General features: G+C 59.1%; 1 protein-coding gene across 9 annotated transcripts in view; it reads left to right on the top strand.

Annotated features, from left to right (window-relative positions):
• The window catches only part of LOC102450277 (uncharacterized), a 34,393-nt gene that overhangs the window by 8,749 nt on the left and 6,503 nt on the right, over positions 1-19,141 (top strand). For 2 of the 9 annotated variants that reach the window (XR_012900274.1, XR_012900277.1), the window contains exons 2-5: positions 12,192-12,310; positions 12,622-13,472; positions 13,784-14,634; positions 14,946-18,994. The gene's annotated coding sequence lies outside the window, so the exon portion shown is untranslated. Of the gene's footprint in view, positions 1-12,191; positions 12,311-12,621; positions 13,473-13,783; positions 14,635-14,945; positions 19,007-19,141 lie in introns of all 9 variants that reach the window. The other 7 variants (XR_012900276.1, XM_075918374.1, XR_012900279.1 and 4 more) reach the window with 6 other exon arrangements.

Here is a 19,141-nt window from a genome sequence, read left to right as displayed (position 1 = left end):
TTCAATTTGCTTTTTTATTTCTCCGAGGGGGTAGTTGAGGTTTATAAATGCTTGGAAGAGATCCTGAAGTTTCTGGTCTCTGTCAGTGGGATTAGAGCAGATGTGGTTGTATCGAAGGGCTTGGCTATAGATGATGGATCGTATGGTGTGTGCTGGATGGGAGCTGGAAGCATGTAGGTAACTGTATGAGTCAGTGGGTTTTCTGTAAAGGGTGGTGTCTAATTTTCCATTGTTGATTTGTACTGTGGTGTCGAGGAAATGGATCTCTCGTGTAGAATGGTCCAGGCTGAGGTTGATGGTGGGGTGTAGGTTGTTGAAATCTCTGTGGAATGTCTCCAGTGTTTCTTGGCCATGCGTCCAGACCATAAAGATGTCCTTGATGTAGCGTAAGTAGAGAAGGGTAAAAGGGGACGGGAGCTGAGGAAACATTCTAGGTCAGCCATAAAGATATTAGCATACTGTGGGGCCATGCGTGTACCCATGGCTGTGCCGCTGATCTGGAGGTATAAGTTGTTCTCAAACTGGAAATAATTGTGGGTGAGAACAAAGTTACGTAGGTCTGCTATCAGGCTGGCAGTGGTGTCCTCTGGGATAGTGTTTCTAATTGCTTGTAATCCATCTTCATGTGGGATGTTGGTGTATAGAGCTTCTACATCCATGGTGGCAAGAATGGTGTTATTGGGGAGGTTATCGATGTTTTGTAGTTTCCTTAGGAAGTCGGTAGTGTCTTGGAGATAGCTGGGGGTGTTGGTTGCGTAGGGTTTGAGGAGAGAGTCTACATAGCTGGATAGACCAGTAGTGAGCGTGCCAATACCAGAGATGATGGGACGTCCGGAGTGTCCAGGTTTATGGATGTGCTGCACATTCCATGGAGCCCAAGCGGCAGCAGCTTCTGTCCACGGGGGGGGGGGGGGGGGGAGCTGACTGCACGGAGTAGGGGGGAGCAGAGTTGGGGGGTTGGGAGGGAGCAGACTGCAGGGGGGTTTGGTGGGGGGAGCAGAGTGGGGAGTTGGGGTGGAGTAGACTGCAGGGAGTAGGGGGGAGCAGAGTGGGGAGTTGGGGGAGCAGACTGGGGGGGTTGGCAAGTCCTGACGCCACAGGACAAGCCAGCTGGGCAGTTTGGTGGGGGGGGGTCTCTCTGAGACGGGCGGAATTGGGGGGAGCAGGGAAAGTAGCCGCGGTGGCTTGTGGGAAACGTTCTGTGCCCCAATCTGCAGCTCCCATGGGCTGTTTGATTGGGCGGGCGCAGCGGAAGTGACATCACAGTCCAGCCACTGATCCAGGGGTTGGTCTTGCGCGTGTGTCATTCCCAGCTTGAGCGATGCATCCTGGGAGTTGTAGTTCCCAGTTGTAGTTCCCAGAGTGCGGCCTCCTGGGGCGTGTCTCAGTCTGCCCTGCCCCTATCATAGCCCTGCCCATCATAGCCCCGCCCAGCTTCAACTTATTGGTCAATCCTGTCGATTACATGCATTCTCCCCTCTCACCTGCTGTCTCTGTCAGAGGCAGCAAGGAGGGAGGAGGCGTGAGCTGATACCTGTGGGCAGCCAGCTTTTAAGTCAGCTTGTCACAAGAGGGCGCAGTTGTACAGTTGATCAGCACCCCACAAGCATTGGATTGGCCTGTTCTCCCACCTCTCTGCTGCTGCCTCTGATACAGAGGAAGCAGTATGGTGGGAGGAGGCAGGCGGGAGCTGATATGCATGAGCACTGTGTGTGGTGGCTTCATGGACCCACTTGTCAATCCCCTTGCTGCCTCTTCTAGAGGCAAGAGGGGGAGGCAGGAGCTGGTGCTGGCTTCGCAAAGTTGCCTGCCTGCCTGCCCACGCCGCTGCCTGTATCAGAGGTGGGGGGGGGGGGGAGGGTAGGGGAAAGTGCTCACATTCCATGGAGCCCAAGTGGCAGCAGCTCCTGTCCACGGAGGGGTGGGGGCCGAGCTCCCTGCGGGCAGATGCTGATCTGGCAAGCAGCCTGTGTCTGCCAGCATTTTGAATGCCTGGTGGACAGGAGCTGCTGCCGTCCTGCCCTGTTGCCTTTGTATCAGAGGCAGCCATGTGGGGCCACAGGCAGCTGGTTTGCATAGGAAGCTGGTTTTGAAACTAGCTGCCCTTGTGGACCAACCCCCGCCTGCCACCCCACGGTGAGGCAGCAGCACAGAGTGGCCAGGGGGCTCCCTGGAATGGAGCCGGAGCGCACTGGCTGCCGCCCCTGCCCTCGGGGACTGTGTAATAGTTGTGTAACTGCTAACAGTCGAGGATTAAATTACCCCAGTGGTCCCCAACCATTTGAGGTTGCTGGGCGCCAGGGGGCGTGGCCGTTCGCCTGCCGGGTACAAGAGGGCAGGGCCCCCCCTAGCGCCCGGGGGGGGGCCCTTCCCATAGCCGCATGCCCGGGAGTGGGCCCCCTCCCATAGCCGCGCGCCTGGGGCGGGGCCCCCCCCTCAAGCACCGCGCGCCCGGGGCCGGCGCACCCTGCGAGCGCTGCACGCCCGGGGCCAGCGCTGCCCCCATGTGCCACGTGCTCAGAGCGTGGGCAGCCAATCCGCGGCACTCCCGGGGCTGGTTCTCACCGTGCGCCATGCAACCGGGGCCGGCTCCGGCACCACGCATGCGCCATGTGCCCGGGGCCAGGCCAGCCCTGAGCACTTGGCAGGCGCACACAAATGCCCCCGTGTTGGGGACCACTGAATTACCCGATAGCTAACATCCCTAAAAAAAGAGAAGTCCTGAGGCACCTTATGATTTATTGGAACATAAGCTTTCGTGGGCACCGACCCACTTCGTCAGAGGCATGTAGTGGAAACTCCAGAGAAATCTGCCATTTCGAAGTACTCCTTCCATCACCCCCCCCCCTTTGCTGAATCCATTTCATAGAGGCAGCAAGGTGGGGGGGATTGACTAGTCGACATTACTATCCGATAAGCAAATGCTTATCAGATACAGCCGGTCCCCGAATTGCAAACGGTCGACTTATGACCGTTCGCAGTTATGAGTGAAGCTGTCATAAACGGCGGACCCCCGCGTTACGAACACGATCTGTGCTTACGAGCAGCGCGGTCGCGTGTAACTCTATGGGGTCTGACTTACGCATGAACCGAGTTACGACCAATTGCTTGGTCCGTAACCGGTTCGTAAGTCGGGAAGAGGCTGTAGTTGACTAGTCTTCAACATCCTTAGCATGGAGATCGACTGGAAAACATTGCCGGGCAGAATGTCGGTTCAGTGACTCCAACAGTAGCGTGTGGATACAGATGCAAACCTACCCCTTGCTCTAGGGGCCAAGCAAGCAGGGCCATGCACACGCCTGTAGTGCTGGGGACTCCAGACCCAGGCCTGGCCTTAGGAGGGGCCATGGAAGCGTGTTCCTGCATGTGAGCATTTGGCGCGGTGTGTGGCTTTTGCATGGGCATGTGTGCGTGACGTGTTCCAGTCAGATGGATACTCGGGTCCCTCTCCTGGAGAGCAACACCCCTCCCCTCCCCAGCTGGAGCCTGCAATGGCCCAGACAGTCTGAGAGGGCCAGAGGGAAGAGCCAGGCAGGACAGGGACTCGGGCTCAGGGCCCCACCCGTGAGTGCAGCGGGAGCTGGCAGACACTGAGACGGACACGCGCCCTCTCAAGGGGGCCTCTTGTTTTGACAGTTCACACATGGGAACCCCACTCCGGCTCCCATGATGCACTGAGGCGGGCAGGGGTGATTGTAACTCCCGTGGCGCGTTCTGGCATGAGGCAGGAGCTGTGCATCTCGCATCCCTCGCGGGGCAACAAACAGCAGTCACGTGGGCGCTGTGAGCTCTCACAATGTAGCGTCATGCCAACATGTGTGGCACGGTGGACACCCGTCCCACGGACTGGAAGTGACGTTTGCTCGGTCCACAGCCTGACAGCAACCGACTGGGAACCGTGACCGGAAGGTGCCCAGGTATGAGCGCTCAGCTGGTGCCAGGTCAGAGAGTGGTAGGCAGGAGACACTGGGCTAGGCGGGACGGGTTCAGATGCAGGGTGCCTGTCTGGGACAGAGACTGGGGTTGGAAGTTTCCTGCGGCGGTGCAGCCAGCATACCCCACCAGCTCCCGTGGTACGTGGGGCAGAGGAGGGACAGCAGAGTGGAGGCTGGAACCGCTCCGACAAGGCACCACTCTGCTTACGGTTGCCAGGTGTCCGGTTTTGAACTGGACAGTCCAGGATTTCAGCTTTTTTTCAGGAAACAAATTGAGAAAATATAAATGTCCTCGCCGCTTTTGCAGATTCAAACTAACACGGCTACCCCTCTTATAAATGTCCGGTATTTTCTAAATCAGATGTAATGTAGATTGTGATGTCATGTCAGGTATGTCTGGTATTTTTGTTGAAACCATCTGGCAACCCTAGCTCTGCTCCTTGCTTGGGCAGGGTGGCGCCCTGCCCCTATAGCAGGTCCTGATGTCACAGGGAGCGGGTTCCCCAGGAAATCCCACCCTAAGTGGGCAGAGGAGAAGTGAGGCAGGGCAGTGGCTTCCAGACTGCACCACCTGGCCCCAAGGGAGTGGCGGCGGGAGGTGGCAGCGAGGTCAGAGCGTGACGCTGCCCAGCCCAGATCTCAGCCCGTGGGCACCCAAGTGTGCACCCTGCCCAGCCGAGCCGCTCCCTTGTAGCTCCACCCCCAGCGCTGAGCCCCGCCCGGCCTGGCCGCTCCCCTGTAGCTCCGCCCCCAGCGCTGAGCCCGCTATCTCGTGCCCGGCTTGGTGCGAAGCTGCCTTTTCCCGCTATGAACAGCAGCGCACTGCTAGTGACATCATAGCCCTGCCGCGGGGCATGCAAATGATGGAATGTGGGGCACATTCTATCGGCTCCCGTCAGGCTGGAGCACTGAATGGTCCGGCGAGTGACACGTGGGTTTGTGTCGCACACAAACGGGTCCCAGGCTCCGTCATTAATGGCAGGGGCGGGGCCACTGACTGGCAGGAACTCAGCTGGGACACAGAAGTGAGCAGCAGGAAATTCCACGGGGTTTCTGGAAAACCTTCACGCGGCCCCTCTGTGCTTGTAAATGGGACGCATTAGAGACCCCCCCCCAACCCGCCTCACGCTGCTCCTCTGCAGTTTATAAGGCAACAGCAGCATTAGCCTGTCCCCCTGCCTGTCCCCATACAAGCCGGCTGGGAAATTTGGTGGTGGGGAGCAGACTGCAGGGGGTGGGGAGGAGTTTGGTGGGGGGGGGGGAGCAGACTGCAGGGGGCGGGGAGGAGTTTGGTGGGGGGGGAGCAGACTGCAGGGGGCGGGGAGGAGTTTGGTGGTGGGGGGAGCAGACTGCACGGGGCGGGGAGGAGTTTGGTGGTGGGGGGAGCAGACTGCAGGGGGTGGGGAGGAGTTTGGTGTGGAAGGGAGCAGACTGCATGGGGTGGGGGGATAGCAGACTGCAGGGGGTGGGGAGGAGTTTGGTGGTGGGGGAGCAGACTGCAGGGGGCGGGGAGGAGTTTGGTGGTGGGGGGAGCAGACTGCAGGGGGCGGGGAGGAGTTTGGTGGTGGGGGGAGCAGACTGCACGGGGCGGGGAGGAGTTTGGTGATGGGGGGAACAGACTGCAGGGGGCGGGGAGGAGTTTGGTGGTGGGGGAGCAGACTGCAGGGGGCGGGGAGGAGTTTGGTGGTGGGGGGAGCAGACTGCACGGGGCGGGGAGGAGTTTGGTGATGGGGGGAGCAGACTGCAGGGGGCGGGGAGGAGTTTGGTGGTGGGGGGAGCAGACTGCAGGGGGTGGGGAGGAGTTTGGTGTGGAAGGGAGCAGACTGCAGGGGGCGGGGGGGATAGCAGACTGCAGGGGGTGGGGAGGAGTTTGGTGGTGGGGGAGCAGACTGCACGGGGCGGGGAGGAGTTTGGTGGTGGGGGGAGCAGACTGCAGGGGGCGGGGAGGAGTTTGGTGGTGGGGGGAGCAGACTGCAGGGGGCGGGGAGGAGTTTGGTGGTGGGGGGAGCAGACTGCACGGGGCGGGGAGGAGTTTGGTGATGGGGGGAACAGACTGCAGGGGGCGGGGGGATAGCAGACTGCATGGGGCGGGGAGGAGTTTGGTGGTGGGGATAGCAGACTGCATGGGGCGGGGAGGAGTTTGGTGGGGGGGGGAGCAGACTGCATGGGGCGGGGAGGAGTTTGGTGTGGAAGGGAGCAGACTGCATGGGGCGGGGGGATAGCAGACTGCAGGGGGCGGGGAGGAGTTTGGTGGTGGGGGGAGCAGACTGCAGGGGGCGGGGGGATAGCAGACTGCATGGGGCGGGGAGGAGTTTGGTGGTGGGGGGAGCAGACTGCAGGGGGCGGGGGGATAGCAGACTGCATGGGGCGGGGAGGAGTTTGGTGGTGGGGATAGCAGACTGCATGGGGCGGGGAGGAGTTTGGTGGGGGGGGGGAGCAGACTGCATGGGGCGGGGAGGAGTTTGGTGTGGAAGGGAGCAGACTGCATGGGGCGGGGGGATAGCAGACTGCAGGGGGCGGGGAGGAGTTTGGTGGTGGGGGGAGCAGACTGCAGGGGGCGGGGGGATAGCAGACTGCATGGGGCGGGGAGGAGTTTGGTGGGGGGGAGCAGACTGCATGGGGCGGGGAGGAGTTTGGTGTGGAAGGGAGCAGACTGCATGGGGCGGGGGGGATAGCAGACTGCAGGGGGCGGGGAGGAGTTTGGTGGTGGGGGAGCAGACTGCAGGGGGCGGGGAGGAGTTTGGTGGTGGGGGGAGCAGACTGCACGGGGCGGGGAGGAGTTTGGTGGTGGTGGGGGGAGCAGACTGCAGGGGGCGGGGAGGAGTTTGGTGGTGGGGGGAGCAGACTGCAGGGGGCGGGGAGGAGTTTGGTGGTGGGGGGAGCAGACTGCAGGGGGCGGGGAGGAGTTTGGTGTGGAAGGGAGCAGACTGCATGGGGCGGGGGGATAGCAGACTGCAGGGGGCGGGGAGGAGTTTGGTGGTGGGGGGAGCAGACTGCAGGGGGCGGGGAGGAGTTTGGTGGTGGGGATAGCAGACTGCATGGGGCGGGGAGGAGTTTGGTGGTGGGGGGAGCAGACTGCAGGGGGCGGGGAGGAGTTTGGTGGTGGGGGGAGCAGACTGCAGGGGGCGGGGGGATAGCAGACTGCATGGGGCGGGGAGGAGTTTGGTGTGGAAGGGAGCAGACTGCATGGGACCGGGGGATAGCAGAATGCATGGGGCGGGGAGGAGTTTGGTGGGGGGGATCAGACTGCATGGGGCGGGGAGGAGTTTGGTGGGGGGGGAGCAGACTGCAGGGGGCGGGGAGGAGTTTGGTGGGGGGGAGCAGACTGCAGGGGGCAGGGAGGAGTTTGGTGTGGAAGGGAGCAGACTGCATGGGGGGAGGGATAGCAGACTGCATGGGGCGGGGAGGAGTTTGGTTGGGGGGATCAGACTGCATGGGGCGGGGAGGAGTTTGGTGGGGGGGATCAGACTGCACGGGGCGGGGAGGAGTTTGGTGGGGGGGATCAGACTGCAGGGGGCGGGGAGGAGTTTGGTGGTGGGGGGAGCAGACTGCACGGGGCGGGGAGGAGTTTGGTGGTGGGGGGGGAACAGACTGCACGGGGCGGGGAGGAGTTTGGTAGGGGGGAGGGGTTGCCGCGCGGTCTCCTCTCCCGAGGGGGGCGGGGCATCAGCGGCGGACGCTGCCGTCTGTGAGGCAGGAGCCCCGCCCAGCTATGGGGCGGGGCGGGATGAGGGGGAGTAGGGAAAGTAGCCGCAGTGGCTTGTGGGAAACTGAGTGCCCCAGGCCGCAACTCCCATCGGCCATTGCAGGGCCAGGGCAGGCCCGGCGCTATTCGGTTGGGCGGGTGCAGCGGAAGTGACATCACAATGCGGCCATTGACCAGGGAGCGGCGGGGTTGGTCTCGCGCGCGTGTCACTCCCAGCGTTAGCGATGCATCCTGGCAGTTGTCGTTCTCATAGTGCGGCTTCCCGGGGCGTGTCTCAGTCCGCCCCGCCCCTATTATAGCCCCGCCCCCCGTGATAGCCCCGCCCAGCGTCTTCCAGCTTCTCCGCGCCCCCAAGTGCATCATAGGCCGCCCGCGCAGCGCTACGCAGGCCCTGCTCACGTCTGCCCGCGCCCTCTGCACGGCCCCCCCCCCGCCCGACCTGCACCCCCTTCCCCCACCCCATTCTACACCCCCTGCCCAATCTGCAACCCTCTTCCCCCACCCCCCAGTCCATTCTACACCCCCTGCCCAATCTGCAACCCTCTTCCCCCATCCCCCAGTCCATTCTACACCCCCTGCCTGACCTGCACCCCTTCCCCCACCCCCCAGTCCATTCTACACCCCCTGTCCGACCTGCACCCCCTTCCCCCACCCCCCAGTCCATTCTACACCCCCTGCCCGACCTGCACCCCCTTCCCCCACCCCCCAGTCCATTCTACACCCCCTGCCCAATCTGCAACCTTCTTCCCCCACCCCCCAGTCCATTCTACACCCCCTGCCTGACCTGCACCCCTTCCCCCACCCCCCAGTCCATTCTACACCCCCTGCCCAATCTGCAACCCTCTTCCCCCACCCCCCAGTCCATTCTACACCCCCTGCCTGACCTGCACCCCTTCCCCCACCCCCCAGTCCATTCTACACCCCCTGCCTGACCTGCACCCCCTTCCCCCACCCCCCAGTCCATTCTACACCCCCTGCCCGACCTGCACCCCCTTCCCCCACCCCCCAGTCCATTCTACACCCCCTGCCCAATCTGCAACCCTCTTCCCCCATCCCCCAGTCCATTCTACACCCCCTGCCCGACCTGCACCCCCTTCCCCCACCCCCCAGTCCATTCTACACCCCCTGCCCGAACTGCACCCCTTCCCCCACCCCTGCCCAATCTGCACCCCCTTCCCCACCCCCAGTCCATTCTACACCCCCTGCCCGACCTGCACCCCTTCTCTCACCCCCCAGTCCATTCTACACCCTCTGCCCAATCTGCAACCCTCTTCCTCCATCCCCCAGTCCATTCTACACCCCCTGCGCGACCTGCACCCCTTCCCCCACCCCCCAGTCCATTCTACACCCCCTGCCCAATCTGCAACCCTCTTCCCCCACCCCCCAGTCCATTCTACACCCCCTGCCTGACCTGCACCCCCTTCCCCCACCCCCCAGTCCATTCTACACCCCCTGCCTGACCTGCACCCCCTTCCCCCACCCCCCAGTCCATTCTACACCCCCTGCCCGACCTGCACCCCCTTCCCCCACCCCCCAGTCCATTCTACACCCCCTGCCCAATCTGCAACCCTCTTCCCCCATCCCCCAGTCCATTCTACACCCCCTGCCCGACCTGCACCCCCTTCCCCCACCCCCCAGTCCATTCTACACCCCCTGCCCGAACTGCACCCCTTCCCCCACCCCTGCCCAATCTGCACCCCCTTCCCCACCCCCAGTCCATTCTACACCCCCTGCCCGACCTGCACCCCTTCTCTCACCCCCCAGTCCATTCTACACCCTCTGCCCAATCTGCAACCCTCTTCCTCCATCCCCCAGTCCATTCTACACCCCCTGCGCGACCTGCACCCCTTCCCCCACCCCCCAGTCCATTCTACACCCCCTGCCCAACCTGCACCCCCTTCCCCCACCCCCCCAGTCCATTCTACACCTCCTGCCCGACCTGCACCCCCTTCTCCCACCCCCGTCCATTCTACACCCCCTGCCCGACCTGCACTCCTTCCCCCACCCCCAGTCCATTCTACACCCCCTGCCCAATTTGCACCCCCTTCCCCCACCCCCAGTCCATTCAACACTCCCTGCCCAATCTGCAACCCTCTTCCCCCATCCCCCAGTCCATTCTATACCCCCTGCCCAACCTGCACCCCCTTCCCCACCCCCCAGTCCATTCTACACCCCCTGCCCAATCTGCAACCCTCTTCCTCCATCCCCCAATCCATTCTACACCCCCTGCCCAATCTGCACCCCAATCTGCACCCCTGCCCAATCTGCACCCCCTTTCCCCACCCCCAGTCCATTCTACACCCCCAGCCCAATCTGCACCCTCTTCTCCCACCCCCAGTCCATTCTTCACCCCCTGTCCAATCTGCACCCCTTTCCCCACTCCCAGTCCATTCAACATCTCTTGCCGAACCTGCAATCCTCTTCCCCCGTCCCCCAGTCCATTCTACACCCCTGCCCAACCCTCTTCCCCCACGCCCCAGTCCATACAACAGCCCCTCCTCAACCTGCACCCCCTTCCCTGACCACCAAGTGTATTCAATCCCTCTCCTCCCACCCAAACTGCCTCTCATTTGTTTCTCTCTTGTTGCTCTCTCGTATTGGCCAATACGTTCTGTCTGTCTGTTTCTGTCTGTGTCTTTGTCCTTGCTCTGCTTCTGCTGTGTCCTTGTACAGGACACTTACAGGCATTCTAGGTGAGCATCTCTACGGGTTAAGGGCCCAGGAGCTAATGGGAATTATGCAGGTACGCCAGTCGCGCAAGGGGGAGCGGTGGTGCGTCATGGCAGACTGACTCAGTGTTGTTGTAATGGACCCGATACAGAGGGGCGGGGGGAGGGGGGTAGGTCTAAAGCAGTGGTCAACAAACCTTTTTACACCCAAGATCACTTTTTAAATGACAGACCAAGCCAAGATTTACCGCCCCGTCCCTTCCTTGAATCCCCGCTCTCTCTATTCTCCTCCTCTCCATCACTTGCTGTCCCCAATCCTTCTACTGCTGCTTTTCTTTAAAAAAAACAATTCTTCTGTAGATTGAGGTTTTTCCAACATTTTGCCTGTCTAGACTGGACCAAATGTCAGAAAAAAACCCCTTCTTTTGGAAGCCACCTTATTCCTTGTGGAAAGAGGAATATAGGGGTGACCGAAAGAGCCTGATTGCTCTTCCACTAAACAAGCGGAAGAGCAAACGCAACCCTGGATGCGGAAGAGTTTTTCTGGGATATCTCCAGAATCCTGAAAAACTCCTAGGCTACGTCTAGACTTTTCGGAAAAGGGATGTAAATTAGACGTATCGCAGTTGCTAATGAAGTGGGGATTTAAATCTCCCCCGCTTCATTAGCATAAAAATGGCTTCCACTTTTTTTCCGCACGGAGCTCCCTGAGCACTGGCTCGGGGAGGGGGTTCCAGGCTGGGCAGTGTCGGGATACTAAGCAAGTCACAGGCTTGTGGATGTGAGAATGCAGGAATTTGGGTTGGGGTATGTGAGGGGCTCAGGGCAGGGGGTTCCAGTGTTTGATAGGCTCAGATCTAGGGTCTGGGGAAGGGGGAGTGCAGGAGTGGTTGTGGCCAGATGGGGGCTTGGCCCCAATTTGGGGTTTGTTGGCCAAGCTTCATTTTTAAATAAAATGTTGTGTTAAACACAAAAAGTTTCTACATTGTCTTTATTTATAAGAATGGCAGGGAACCTGCCTTGAGACAGGGGTCACTGACCCATAGAAAAGTCCTTTGGGAGCAGGGGACACAGTACTGGGGAGGGGTGCTAGTGCGTTCTGGGGCAGGGAACAGGGTGCCAGTGGGGGCAGGGAAGAGGGGGCAGAGTGCCAGGACAGGTTTCTGCAGCAGGGGACAGGGTGCTGGGGGGGGACAGGTTTCTATAGTGGGGAAGGCAGGGGGACAGGTTTCTGCAGTAGGAGACAGGGTGCCAGAGGGAACTGGTTTCTGCAGGGGGGGCAGGCTGCCGGGGGACAGGTTTCTGCAGAGGGGGGGACGGTTTATACAGTGGGATGGGGGGGCAAGGGAGAGGGAACGGGTCCAGGAGGGAGGGGGAAAGATTTGGGGCAGAGGGGAGGGAACAAGGTTGGGGGCAGGGAGTTCCCTACACCAGCCAATCCGGGCTGGAGGGAAGGGAAGTGGCTGCCCGGAGAGCTGGCCATGGCACTCAGCCAGAGTGCACCAAGCTCCACGTGGGCAAGCGCAGAAGAGAAGCCGCAGATCAGCTGGACTGCGGGGCAGCCTCTTTCTGCTGAAAGCCACAGACAGCTGGCTGGGGTGTTTCAGCCCTCCAGACCTCCCAGGTCCCACCATTCCTCGCAGCTACTCACCTGTGTTGTTGCTCGGTGAGTAGCTGCTCCTCGAATGAGGAAAGCTAATGTATGTACTGCGCAGGCGTGCAGTTCAGAGAGGGCTCAAGAGATACTCCTAGAGCCACTGAGATCTAGCGGTAGCTTGCTATCTACTGGTTGGTGACCATGGGCCTAAAGGATAGAATTCCCACAGCCACAGACCTTAGTGAGTGAGAGCTCACGCTGGGCTTTTTCTGCCGCCCTTGCAGAGGAATCAGTGAGGGACAGTGGGCGGAGAAGAAACCGTCCGAGATGGACTTGAGCTGCCTGGACGTGATTCTCGGGACACGTGAAGGGTCTTCAGCGTTGGGCCTTCCCATGGCTCTGTGTGAGTAAGAGATACGTGCTTTGAAATCTTCAAGCGTCCTGGCAGTAGGTTTCTTCTGAGGCAGAGAGCTTCCTGCTGGGTCACGGACCCTGGTGGCTTGGGGACTGGTGAAGGGACAGTAGGCGGTTCAACAGAGCGTGGATAGAGATTCAAGGCCTCCTTTCTCTCCGCGGTCCTGTAGTGGCAGCGGGAGGGGGTGGCCGATGGTGGGAGGCTGCGGTGCGATGGTGGGAGGAGAAGCGATGCCGCGTCCTTGCGGACTGAAACGCTAAGTTGTTTGGTTGGTTTTCCCCCTCTGCTGTGTTCGGTAGCGAGCGATAAGAAGTCAACCCTCCCGGTGTCCTCCCGTCTGGGGATGGAACGGAAACGAGAACAGCGAGCTCGGGAGCTTGGTCGAAGCGAGGCGCGAACCGTCCGTCTGGGAGCGGAGCAGCCGTCGCTGACACGGAGATAAGTGTCGGGTCTGGAAATCTCTCGGCTTACGGCCCACTCGGCTCTAGGAAGGGAAGTCACGTTTGCTTAGATAGCGAGTCCGAGCGGAGGTTCCCGAGGTGCTTCCTTGGTCGTGGGAGAAACAGGGCTCCCGTTTGTCAGGGGTGCTAGTTTCTCTGGGACACGGTGTCCTCCTCAGAGGACGCTTGGCTCGAGGAGGAAGACGCAAGGTGGTAAAGCTTCTGGCTGCCTCTCATGTGTTTCTCTCTTGTTGCTCTCTCGTATTGGCCAATACGTTGTCTGTCTGACTGTTTCTGTCTGTGTCTTTGTCCTTGCTCTGCTTCTGCCGTCTCCTTGTACGGCACACGTGCAGGCATTCCAGGTGAGCATCTCCACGGGTTAAGGGCTCAGGAGCCAACGGGAATTCTGCAGGTACGCCAGTCGCGCAAGGGAGAGCGGTGGTGCGTCATGGCTGACTGACTCAGTGTTCTTGTAGAAGAGGGCCCGATAGAGAGGGAAGAGCGGGGGAAAGGGCTAAAGGATAGAATACCCACAGCCACAGACCTTAGCGAGTGAGAGTTCACGCGGGGCTTTTTCTGCCGCCCTTGCAGAGGAGTCAGTGCGGGGCCATGGGCGGAGAAGAAACCGTCCGAGATGGACTTGAGCTGCCTGGACGTGATTCTCGGGACACGTGAAATTTCCTCAGCGTTGGGCCTTCCCATGGCTCTGTGTGAGTAAGAGATGCGTGCTTTGAAATCTTCAAGCGTCCTGGCCGTAGGTTTCTTCTGAGGCAGAGAGCTTCCTGCTGGGTCACGGAGCCTGGTGGCTTGGGGACTGGTGAAGGGGCAGTAGGCGGTTCAACAGAGCGTGGATAGAGATTCAAGGCCTCCTTTCTCTCCGCGGTCCTGTAGTGGCAGCGGGAGGGGGTGGCCGATGGTGGGAGGCTGCGGTGCGATGGTGGGAGGAGAAGCGATGCCGCGTCCTTGCGGACTGAAACGCTAAGTTGTTTGGTTGGTTTTCCCCCTCTGCTGTGTTCGGTAGCGAGCGATAAGAAGTCAACCCTCCCGGTGTCCTCCCGTCTGGGGATGGAACGGAAACGAGAACAGCGAGCTCGGGAGCTTGGTCGAAGCGAGGCGCGAACCGTCCGTCTGGGAGCGGAGCAGCCGTCGCTGACACGGAGATAAGTGTCGGGTCTGGAAATCTCTCGGCTTACGGCCCACTCGGCTCTAGGAAGGGAAGTCACGTTTGCTTAGATAGCGAGTCCGAGCGGAGGTTCCCGAGGTGCTTCCTTGGTCGTGGGAGAAACAGGGCTCCCGTTTGTCAGGGGTGCTAGTTTCTCTGGGACACGGTGTCCTCCTCAGAGGACGCTTGGCTCGAGGAGGAAGACGCAAGGTGGTAAAGCTTCTGGCTGCCTCTCATGTGTTTCTCTCTTGTTGCTCTCTCGTATTGGCCAATACGTTGTCTGTCTGACTGTTTCTGTCTGTGTCTTTGTCCTTGCTCTGCTTCTGCCGTCTCCTTGTACGGCACACGTGCAGGCATTCCAGGTGAGCATCTCCACGGGTTAAGGGCTGAGGAGCCAACGGGAATTCTGCAGGTACGCCAGTCGCGCAAGGGAGAGCGGTGGTGCGTCATGGCTGACTGACTCAGTGTTCTTGTAGAAGAGGGCCCGATAGAGAGGGAAGAGCGGGGGAAAGGGCTAAAGGATAGAATACCCACAGCCACAGACCTTAGCGAGTGAGAGTTCACGCGGGGCTTTTTCTGCCGCCCTTGCAGAGGAGTCAGTGCGGGGCCATGGGCGGAGAAGAAACCGTCCGAGATGGACTTGAGCTGCCTGGACGTGATTCTCGGGACACGTGAAATTTCCTCAGCGTTGGGCCTTCCCATGGCTCTGTGTGAGTAAGAGATGCGTGCTTTGAAATCTTCAAGCGTCCTGGCCGTAGGTTTCTTCTGAGGCAGAGAGCTTCCTGCTGGGTCACGGAGCCTGGTGGCTTGGGGACTGGTGAAGGGGCAGTAGGCGGTTCAACAGAGCGTGGATAGAGATTCAAGGCCTCCTTTCTCTCTGCGGTCCTGTAGTGGCAGCGGGAGGGGGTGGCCGATGGTGGGAGGCTGCGGTGCGATGGTGGGAGGAGAAGCGATGCCGCGTCCTTGCGGACTGAAACGCTAAGTTGTTTGGTTGGTTTTCCCCCTCTGCTGTGTTCGGTAGCGAGCGATAAGAAGTCAACCCTCCCGGTGTCCTCCCGTCTGGGGATGGAACGGAAACGAGAACAGCGAGCTCGGGAGCTTGGTCGAAGCGAGGCGCGAACCGTCCGTCTGGGAGCGGAGCAGCCGTCGCTGACACGGAGATAAGTGTCGGGTCTGGAAATCTCTCGGCTTACGGCCCACTCGGCTCTAGGAAGGGAAGTCACGTTTGCTTAGATAGCGAGTCCGAGCGGAGGTTCCCGAGGTGCTTCCTTGGTCGTGGGAGAAACAGGGCTCCCGTTTGTCAGGGGTGCTAGTTTCTCTGGGACACGGTGTCCTCCTCAGAGGACGCTTGGCTCGAGGAGGAAGACGCAAGGTGGTAAAGCTTCTGGCTGCCTCTCATGTGTTTCTCTCTTGTTGCTCTCTCGTATTGGCCAATACGTTGTCTGTCTGACTGTTTCTGTCTGTGTCTTTGTCCTTGCTCTGCTTCTGCCGTCTCCTTGTACGGCACACGTGCAGGCATTCCAGGTGAGCATCTCCACGGGTTAAGGGCTGAGGAGCCAACGGGAATTCTGCAGGTACGCCAGTCGCGCAAGGGAGAGCGGTGGTGCGTCATGGCTGACTGACTCAGTGTTCTTGTAGAAGAGGGCCCGATAGAGAGGGAAGAGCGGGGGAAAGGGCTAAAGGATAGAATACCCACAGCCACAGACCTTAGCGAGTGAGAGTTCACGCGGGGCTTTTTCTGCCGCCCTTGCAGAGGAGTCAGTGCGGGGCCATGGGCGGAGAAGAAACCGTCCGAGATGGACTTGAGCTGCCTGGACGTGATTCTCGGGACACGTGAAATTTCCTCAGCGTTGGGCCTTCCCATGGCTCTGTGTGAGTAAGAGATGCGTGCTTTGAAATCTTCAAGCGTCCTGGCCGTAGGTTTCTTCTGAGGCAGAGAGCTTCCTGCTGGGTCACGGAGCCTGGTGGCTTGGGGACTGGTGAAGGGGCAGTAGGCGGTTCAACAGAGCATGGATAGAGATTCAAGGCCTCCATTCAAGGGAGAGCGGTGGTGCGTCATGGCTGACTGACTCAGTGTTCTTGTAGAAGAGGGCCCAATAGAGAGGGAAGAGCGGGAGAAAGGGCTAAAGGATATACTACCCTCAGCTACAGACCTTAGTGAGTGAGAGCACACGCGGGGGGGTTTCTGCCGCCCTTGCAGAGGAATCAGTGCAGGCTGTCCTGGGGTTCCCTTTAAGCACACGTCTCTGGGAAGGGCATGCAGCAGCACCTGGAAATAAAGGCTGCCCCCATGCCCTGCCAGGAGCACTTCCGGGTGCGCTTTTTTTTTTTTTTTTTTTTTGGAAAGAGCATCCGGTAGTTTGGACAGCCTTTACAGCCTCCTGCGGCAAGGAGTTCCACAGGTTGACTATGTGCTGTGAGAAGAACAACTTTTGCTTATTAGTTTTAAGCCTGCTGTCCATTCATTTCATTTGGTGTACTCTAGTCCTTCTATTATGAGAACTAATGAATAACTTTTCTTTATTCACCCTCTCCACACCACTCATGATTTTATAGACCTCTATCATATCCCCCTCAGTCTCCTCTTTTCTAAGCTGAAAAGTCCCAGTCTCTTTAGCCTCTCTTCATATGGGACCTGTTCCAAACCCCTGATCATTGTAGTTGCCCTTTTCTGAACCCTTTCCAAGGCCAAAATAGCTTTTTTGAGGTGAGGAGATCACATCTGTACACAGTACTGAAGATATGGTGTACCATAGTTTTATACTTCCCCTCCTCCTCCTCTCCTGGCTTCCCTCTTCCAGCTCCCTCTTCCCAGGTTTCCACCTCCCCTCTCCCACCATCTCTCTTCCCCTCTCCCACCACCTTTTCCCAGTCTCCCCAGAGGTTAATCCCCACCCCTCAGTTTTCAAAAATAGAAAGTCTCTTTATTTAACAACCCACGTGTCATTTATTTTTTACATCAGGAAGGGGGACTAGGGAGGGGTAAGTGGAAGGAGGTGAGGGAGGAATGGGGCACGAGCCCCCGATGGGGAGGACTGGGGTGGCTCTGCGGGCTCCTCAGGGTGGAAGCTCTCCTGCAGGGCCGCCTGGATCCCCCCAATTGATCCCCTTGGATGGCAGGCTGCGGCAAGTGCAGCCGGGCTGATGGCCGAGTGCTGTGATGTGCCAAGTGTGGGCACTCAGGGCACTCCAAGACAGGACTGCTTTGCTGTCCCTCATCGAGGTAAACAAGCAAGCGGGGAACCCTGAGAACTGTCTGTCCGGGGTGGGGGTCGGGTTCCTTTAAGCACAGCCCTCGGCTAGCCGGAGGCAGCAGCTCCACACTCTAAGTCCTAACCTGATGCCCTGCAGGCACTCGTTCCGGCCAGCCTTAACTTCGGTTCAGGGTCCACTCAATGTGGACATGCTATTTTGATTTAGCAAAATGCTAATTCGAATTAGCTTTTAGGTCTAGATGCACTAATTCGAATTAATTAGCTTAGTTAGAATTAACTAATTCTAAGTTAGTTCCAATTAGTGCTGTAGTGTAGCCATACCCTAAGGGTGTGTCTACACTGTGCCGTTTTTCTGGAATAAGGGACGTTATTCTGGCAGAACAACAGTAGCATCCACACAGCAATTGCGTTATTTCAAAAGAAAATTGAAACAATGGAGGGCTTATTCCTCATGGAATGAGGTTTACCAGTGTCGGAAAAACGCCTCTTCTGAAAAAGCTTTTTCAGCAGCAGGTGAGCGAGTGGGCGCTCCACTGCTGCTATGTCAAAATAGCGCCTCATTCTAAAGTTAGTCCTTTCCAGTGCATCCTGGGGCGCTAAATCGAGATAGAGCATCCACACTACCGGGAAGCCTCAAAATTAGTCTGCGATAAGCTCCCCTAATGTGGATGTGCTATTTCCAAAATCAGCTTTTCCAGAAGATATCTTCCAGAATAGCTTTTTCTGAAGGAAACTTGCAGTGTAGACATACCCTTAGGGTATGTTTACACTGCAGTCTTATTTCGAAAAGCACTTAGCTATTTCAAACTAAAGCGTCCACACTGATTGGATGCAGAATTGCATTTAAGGCCACGCAGAACCACTTCAGGCAGGGCATCGGGTCAGCAATTACTGCTGGGAGCTGCTGCTTGAGGCTATCTGAGACCCTTTCGCCTGGGCAGGGCAGGCTGGTGGGCCCAAGTCCCACCCACCCTGGGAGCGGCCAAACAGCCAACATAGATACCCCAGGGATGGAGCTGGCTCCCACATTAGAAAGGCAGGAGAAGGGACCCACTGAAGGCAGGGAGACAGAGTGGGATCTCCAGTGAACTCAGGGATAGGGCAGGGATTTGCCTGGGGAGTACAGGATGGTGGGCTTGATCCCACCCCCCTCTGTCGACACCATCAGTGGCTGGGCAGACAGCACCATCTGCCCCAGGGATGGGCCTAGGTCCTGTGCTAGAAAAGCAGGGAAGCAGGATAAGGGAACCTCTGAAGGTAGCAAAGTGACACCCTCCCCCCCCCCTCCCCCCGCCGTACAGCCATTTCTCGGGTGCTTCTCCTTTCCCTGGAGGGACAGCAAAGCCTTTGCTCTGACTGCTCCGGTTGCCCTTGCGGATACCTCAGCTTGCCAGTCGTGGAGCTAGAGGTGCCTCTGGGCACTTGACGGCCCTTAGCTATCGTGCTGCAGTTTCTGCAGGCTGCCCTCCTGGCCCCGCAGGAACACAACCACCAGCTGATTGTCTGGGAGCGCAGCTCTTCCAGCTGCACCACGCTGTGCACCGCCGCTTCTTGCACTGGAGACTAGATCTGACGGGTGGGACCAGCTCGACATGGAGCTCTGGGATGACCAACAGCGGCTCCAGAATTTCTGCACGAGGAAGGAGATCTTCCTGGAGCTGTGTTCCTGGCTCTCCCCTGCCCTCACACGACGGGACACGCATGCGACCCACATTCCCCTCTGGAGAAGCGGGTCACCATTGCCGTGTGGAAGGTCACCACGCCGGACAGCTACCGATGTGTCGGGAACCAGTTTGGTGTGGAAAAGTCGACCGTCAGGGCCCACGTCACGCAGGCGTGGCGCTCTCCAGCTAAGGTCCCGGAAGGGGTGTGTGAAGTGCTGGAATGGGGAACCCTAGGGAAAGAGTGGTTGGGGGTGGTGAAGCCCCTTTCCCAGGCAATTTTTCAGTCCCACCCTCACACAGCCCTGCCACGGATAGGCTACGTAGGGGGTGGCTCCTGG

The sequence above is a fragment of the Pelodiscus sinensis genome, unplaced genomic scaffold (assembly GCF_049634645.1).
Source record: "Pelodiscus sinensis isolate JC-2024 unplaced genomic scaffold, ASM4963464v1 ctg170, whole genome shotgun sequence".
NCBI lineage: Eukaryota > Metazoa > Chordata > Testudines > Trionychidae > Pelodiscus > Pelodiscus sinensis.
The sequence above is the reverse complement of the archived record's forward strand: the minus strand, read 5'-3'. Positions and strand labels throughout refer to the sequence as shown.